Source organism: Polypterus senegalus, chromosome 1 (genome assembly GCF_016835505.1).
Source record: "Polypterus senegalus isolate Bchr_013 chromosome 1, ASM1683550v1, whole genome shotgun sequence".
In the NCBI taxonomy this organism is placed as follows: Eukaryota; Metazoa; Chordata; class Cladistia; order Polypteriformes; family Polypteridae; genus Polypterus; species Polypterus senegalus.
The window spans coordinates 185997251-186005063 of record NC_053154.1 but is presented as its reverse complement, the minus strand read 5'-3'; positions in this window follow the sequence as shown (position 1 = coordinate 186005063).

The following is a 7813-nucleotide window of genomic DNA, read 5'->3' as shown; positions in this document are numbered from 1 at the left end:
CGGCGGTTTAGCAAACATTAACTCAAGCCAGTTAAAGTGTAAAGATGTCGGCTTTGGCAAATTCAAGTCCTTTGAGTATCTTGCCATTGTTATTCATGAAGTTTCTCAGTTTCTAGTATCATCCGTTTATAGACCTCCTAAATACAATGCGTCTTTCTTTGAGGAATTCTCAGACTTGGTGTCAATTGTAATTAGGAACTATGACACACTCCTAATACTCGTTGGCTTTAACTTTCATATCGATAATCAGTGTGACCCGAAAGTAAAAGAATTTATGAACCTCCTGACTCTTTTGATTTTTTTCTTTTTTAATTTTGATTTGAACTAGCACACTAGCGAGGCCTACACATAAAAAAGGTCATACCTTAGACTTAGTAATTACTAAAGGACTAAAAGTTGATGTGAATCAGATCATTGATATTGGTCTATCAGACCATTTTCTGTCACTATTGAATATAAAAATAATGATAGAAAATATTCACAAGAAGCATATTGTTAAAAAACGCTTCTTTGATTCATCAGCAGCTTCAAAAGTTACAAACATTCTAAGCAACCAGTCCCTTTGTAGTTCTTAATACAATAGTGAGAATAATGTAAATAGTAAGCTGGAAAATTTTAATATTAAGGTGAGATTTGCTGCTGACATAGCCGCACTTCTAGTACTAGAAGTTAAAAAATCTTCTAGTACTGTTATACCGTGGAAGACCCAAAGAGTGTCTAATCTTAAGAGAACATGCCAGAGAGCTGAGCGTAAACTAAACTGACTGTCCATTATGAAATATTGAAGGTTAAAATAACAGAATACAACAACATAGTCCGTCTTGAGAGGCGCTGTTTTTTCTTTAGAATTATAAATAAAAATGCTAGTAATCCCAGAGTCTTATTCTCTATGATTGATCATCTGCTAAATCCAGGTCAGTCAATGGAATGCCTCCAAAAAACTTCCAGTGAAACTTGTGAGGCTTTTGCTGTATTTTTTAATCAAAAAATGAATGATATTAGAAATAATATAGAACATCTCCCCAATACTGAACCACTTAAACCCCGGTACTCTATTTTAAACAAATTAAATTCTTTCACCAGGATAGATTTTCCTGATTTATATAAAACTAGCAAAATACCCACGCTTCGCAGCGGCGAAGTACTACATTAAAATTTTTATTAAGAAAAAAAATTAAACCTTTTTAAACTGAGGGAAGATATGCCAATAATTATTTGTTAAGGATCTCTATGTATACCATGTTGTCAGTTCTGCACTTCGGTTGTAACATGACCAAGCTGTGCGCTGAGCTTACTCTTGAGCATGTAACTTACAGTTGGCCATGTGAACAGTAATCTTGTCTCAAATCTCACAGCTTGGATTGCTGCTGTCATAATCGGTTTGAGTTTCATGGTTTGTTTCAATTACGACAGTATTTGCAGGATTTGTTGTGTTGAAGTGACATTCGCATCTGTCAAGCGCTTGTAAGCACACAACCGTTTCATCGATAAAATCACATCCAGCTTTTGAGAGTTTAAACATTCATAAACATCAAAGTGTCCACTATTGAAATTGTCACCTGTGAATCTAAGATGTTTAAGAGGCATTGGCGGTTGTCGAAAGGTGTAAAATATTTGTCCATTTCGGTACACTTGAAAGCGACAACTGAACAATTCAGCAGCAGCCATCAACTCACATTCAGAACCATAGGTGAAGGGCTTAAGCATTTCACTCTTCTAGTGCTCCTGTGTAGTCTAATTATCTCCTGTACCGTCATCAGTCCACACCTTGAACCTGTCCAAGTCATTCAATACATAAGACAGAATGTTCCTCCGGATATCAAGAGTGAGCCTGATATGGCCGTGCAATATGTAACAAAGAGAATGGAAAAGGTAGGTGGTACAGTATCTCCGGGCACGGAAACCACTCGGTAAGTGACAGTTCTTTGATTAATAGTGATCACCTCAATAGACATGGTAATGGGGGTTGGAATGATAAAGGAAATGGGTACCTGAGCAATGTAAAGTAAGTGTAAAATACCTATACAATAACTATAATTGTAATAAACAAACAATAAAACAGCCAAGAAGCCGTGGATTAAACAAAAAGGCTGTAGTTATCAGTAGGGAGACGTGAATCCCGTGGCGAAGCAAGGAAGAGAATGTAGTGACCGGAGCGACGGACGGTCTTATATAGTCAGGCAGCCAACAACGTGGGAGGCGTTGGGATGGGGGACCCAACGGCACCTCACACGGTGACCGAGGTGCAGGCTATGGACGTATATATGTACGTAAGTAGGATTCAGTTAGGGTTGGGAACCCGTGTACCAAATTTCTTGAAGATGGGCCCATAAATAACAAAGACTGTTGAAAAGTTCAATATGGCGGCCGACAGTGGCATCATACCACCGAAATAAGTACGTACATTGGTTTCGGTTAGTGCAGGAATCCGCCTACCAAATTTCGAGAAGATGGGGTCATAAATAAGAAAGTTCAACATGGCGGACTTTGTTGACCGTTATGACCATTACATGTAGAATTTCGAAATGAAACCTGCTTAACTTTTGTAAGTAAGCTGTAAGGAATGAGCCTGCCAAATTTCAGCCTTCTACCTACACGGGAAGTTGGAGAATTAGTGATGTTGGAAAGTTCAATATGGCGGCTGACAGTGGCATCATACCACCGAAATAAGTACGTACATTGGTTTTGGTTAGCTCAGGGAAGCCACCTACTAAATTTCGTGAAGATGGGGCCGTAAATAAGAAAGTTCAACATGCCGGATGTTGTTGACCATTATGACTGTTACGCGTAGAATTTCTAAATGAAACCTGCTTAACTTTTGTAAGTAAGCTGTAAGGAATGGGCCTGCCAAATTTCAGCCTTCTACCTACACGGGAAGTTGGAGAATTAGTGACATTTGGAAAATTCAATATGGCGGCCGACAGTGGCGTCATACCACAGAAATAAGTACGTACATCGGTTTTGGTTAGCGCAGGGAAGCCACCTACCAAATTTCGTGAAGATGGGGTGAGCCTTCTACCAACACGGGAAGTTTGAAAATTGGTGACGTTGGAAAGTTCAATATGGCGGCCGACAGTGGCGTCATCCAATTGAAATAAGTAAGTACATCGGTTTCGGTTAGCGCAGGGAAGCCACCTACCAACATGCCAGATGTTGTTGAACATTATGACCGTTACGCGTAGAATTTCTAAATGAAACCTGCTTAATTGTTGTAAGTAAGCTGTAAGGAATGAGCCTGCCAAATTTCAGCCTTCTACCTACACGGGAAGTTGGAGAATTAGTGACGTTGGAAAGTTCAATATGGCGGCTGACAGTGGTGTCATACCAACGAAATAAGTACGGACATCGGTTTCTGTTAAAAGTTCAATATGGCGCCGACAGCAGCATCATACCACCGAAATAAGTACCAAATTTCAGCCTTCTACCTACACGGGAAGTTGGAGAATTAGTGACGTTGGAAAGTTCAATATGGCGGCCGACAGTGGCGTCATCCAATCGAAATAAGTAAGTACATCGGTTTCAGTTAGCGCAGGGAAGCCACCTACCAAATTTCGTGAAGATGGGGCCATAAATAAGAAAGTTCAACATGGCGGATGTTGTCGACCGTTATTGACCGTTATGACCGTTACGTGTAGAATTTCGAAATGAAACCTGCTTAACTTTTGTAAGTAAGCTGTAAGGAATAAGCCTGCCAAATTTCAGCTTTCTACCTACATGGGAAGTTGGAGAATTAGTGATGAGTGAGTGAGTGAGTGAGTGAGTGAGTGAGTGAGTGAGTGAGGGCTTTGCCTTTTATTAGTATAGATAATTTTCAACTGAGACCCCTCCACCTGCATCCTCGACCCAATACCAACAAGTTTTTTTAAAGAAGTATGGGGTGTACTAATTTATAGTATTCTTGACATAGTAAACTCGTCATTAGATACGGGGTCTTACCAGACTGTCTTAAGAATGCTGTAGTTAAAACCCTACTCAAGAAAAATAATCTTGACTCCTCTGCTTTTGAAAATTTTAGACCTATTTCTAACCTGCTTTTCTTAAGTAATATTCTACAGAAGGCAGTCATTATGCAGCTTAATGACCACCTCAATAAGCATGCTATTTTTGATAAGTTTCAGTCGGGTTTCAGAACAAATCAAAGTACAGAAACTGCAATCATTATAGTAAATGACTTGCAGGTAAATACAGACAGAGGCCATTTATCTGTTCTCATCCTCTTAGATCTGAGTGCCACAATCGATACCATTAATCACAATATTCTTAGAAATCGCCTTAGTCAATGGGTGGGGCTCTCTGGCAGTGTCTTAAATTGGTTTGAATTCTACCAGCCAGGTAGAAAACTCTTTGTAAATTGTGGTGATAATACTTCAAAGACACATGATATCCTATATGGTGTTCCACAAGGCTCTATCCTGGGGCTGATCTTTTCGATTTACATGCTTCTGTTAGATCAGATTATCTTGGGGCATAACGTGAGCTACCACAGGTATGCTGATGACACACAACTGAACTTATCAATAGCACCTGACGACCCCGACTCACTTGATTCACTGACACAATGTCTTACTTTTGTTTCTGAATGAATGAGCAGTAATTTTCTAAATAAAGAGAAAACAGAAATTTTAGTGATTGGCAATAATGGATATATAGGGTGGTCCAATTTTCATTACGCTATAACTTATTAAGTTTATTACATAGAGAATTCACAACTGAATGGAGGACAAGTGGGACATTACATGGAAAATCAGTGAATTAATTAATTAATTAATTAATTAATTAATACAAGATATTTCAAAAAATTCTTTTGTCTGGCATTGTTTTCCTGCATTGCATTAAAAGTTGCATTATTAGATCTAGACCACCGTATAATGAGGTTATTAGAAATAAATTAGATGCATTAGGATTAAAAGTCAATACGGAGGTAAAGAATTTAGGGTTAACAATTGACTCTGACCTGAATTTTAAATCGCATATTAATGAGATTACTAGGACCTCTTATATCATTGAAAGATGCTGAGAAATAAATCCACGCTTTTGTTTTCAGTCGACTAGATTGCTGTAATGCTCTTCTCTCAGGACTACCCAAAAAGACACAAATCGTTTGCAACTAGTGCAGAATGCAGCTGCTAGAATCTTAACTAGGAATCGAAAATCCAGGCACATCTCTCCAGTTTAGATGTCACTACATTGGTTACCTGTGTCATTTAGAATTTACTTTAAAATTATGCTTATAGTTTACAAAGCCTTAAATAATCTCGCTCCATCTTATATTTCGGAATGTCTTACACCTTACACTTCAAATCTTAACCTTAGATCTTCAAATGAGTGTCTGCTTAGAATTCCAAGAGCTAAACTTAAAAGAAGTGGTGAGACAGCTTTCTGCTGTTCTGCACCTAAAATCTGGAATAGCTTGCCAATAGGAATTCGCCAGGCTAATACAGTGGAGCACTTTAAAAAACTGCTGAAAACACATTACTTTAACATGGCTTATTCATAGCTTCATCTTTGTTTAATCCTGATGCTCTGTATATTCAACTAATTATCATTATTACTCATGGTATTCATATTCAAAATCTCTTCTATTCTTTTTCTGCTTTTCTGGGGTGGCAACCTGCGCCACCACCAACTGATCAAAGCACTGTGATGTCCTTACATTGATGGATTAAAGGCCAGAAGTCCTCATGACCGTCATCATCAAGTTCTTCCATGAGAACACTGAATACAATGAGGACTGATCATTTAGGTTAGGTAGAATGCCTAGAGGGGGCTGGGTGGTCTCGTGGCCTGGAACCCCTGCAGATTTTATTTTTTTCTCCAGCCATCTGGAGTTTTTTTCTTTTTTCTGTTCTCCCTGGCCATTGGACCTTACTTTTATTTTATGTTAATTAATGTTCCCTTATTTTAATTCTTATTTATTTCATCTTTTTTCTCTGTCTTCATCATGTAAAGCACTTTGAGCTGCATTATTTGTATGAAAATGTGTTATATAAATAACTGTTGTTGTTGTTTTAATCGAATCTGTGCCTCCGGATTACAGTTTTACTTGTGCAGACCGCCAGGGAAAAAGGGGGTGCGGCTTGGCAAACATTTACTCGAGCCGGTTAAAATGTAAAGATGTCAGTTTTGGTAAGTTCAAGTCCTTTGAGTATCTCGCCGTTCTTATCCTTTGAGATTCTCACATTCTAGTATTATCCGTGTATAGACCTCCAAAATTCAACGCGTCTTTTTTTGAGGAATTCTCTGACTTAATGTCAATTTTAATTACTAACTATGACACACTCCTAATAGTTGGCGACTTTAATTTTCATATAGATAATCAGTGTGATCTAAAAGTAAAAGAATTTATGAACCTCCTGGACTCTTTTGATTTGAGACAGCTTGTTAATCAGCCTACACATAAAGCAGGTCATACGTTAGACTTAGTGATTACTAAAGGACTGAAAGTTGATATAAAGCAGATCATTGATATTGGTCTATCAGACCATTTTCTTCTACTTTTTAATATAGAAATAATGATAAAAAACACCCATGAGAAACATATTCTTAAAAAAAGCTTCTTTGACTCAGCAGCAGCTTTAAAACTTACAAACATTCTAAGCAATCAGTCCGTTTATAGTGCCAACTATAATAGCGAGGATAATGTAAATAGTAAGGTGGAAAGATTTAATACTAAAGTGAGAGCTGCTGTTGACAGAGTTGCACCTGAAAAGACAGTTAAAAAATCTTCTAGCATTGTTATACCATGGAAGACCCAAAGAGTGTCTGATTTAAAGAGAACATGCCGTAGAGCTGAGCGTAAATGGAGGAAGACTAAACTAACTATCCACTATGAAATATTAAAAGTTAAAATAACAGAATACAATAACACTATCCATCTTGAAAGGCGCTGCTGTTTCTCTAAGATTATAAATAACAATGCTAGTAATCCCAGAGTCTTATTCTCTATGATAGATCGTCTGCTAAACCCAGGTAACTCAAAGGAATGCCTCCTAAGTACTTCCAGTGAAACCTGTGAGGCTATCGCTGTATTTTTCAATCAAAAAATTAATGATATTGGAAATAATATAGTATATCTCCCCAACACTAAGGATCCTCCTAAACCCCTGCATTGTTATAAACAAATTAAACTATTTCACTAGGATAGATTTACCTGATTTACAAAAATAATATCTCAATTAAAACCCTCCACCTGCATCCTTGATCCAATACCAACAAATTATTTCAAATGTTCTTTGCATAGTAAATTCAACATTAGATACGGGGGTCTTCCCAGACTGTGTTAATACTGCTGTAGTTAAACCCCTACTTAAGAAACATAATCTTGACCCCTCGGCTCTTGAAAATTTTAGACCCATCTCTAACCTGCCTTTCTGCAATCAATATGCAGTTAAATGACCACCTAAATAAACATGCTATTCTAGATAAATTTCAGTCGGGTTTTAGAACAAATCGCAGCACAGAAACTGCACTCGTTAAAGTAGTAAATGATTTGCAAGTGAATGCAGACAGAGGCCATTTATCTGTTCTCATCCTCTTAGATCTGAGTGCTGCATTTGACACCATTGATCATAATATTCTTAGAAATCACCTTAGTCAATGGGTGGGCCTCTCTGGCAGTGTCTTAAATTGGTTTGAATCCTACCTGACAGGGAGAAAATTTTTGTTAGTTGTGGTAATTACAACTCAAAGACACATGATATCCAATATGGTGTTCCACAAGGCTCTATCCTAGGTCCGTTGCTCTTCTCAATCTACATGCTTCCATTAGGTCAGATTATCTCAGGGTACAACGTGAGCTACCACAGCTATGCTG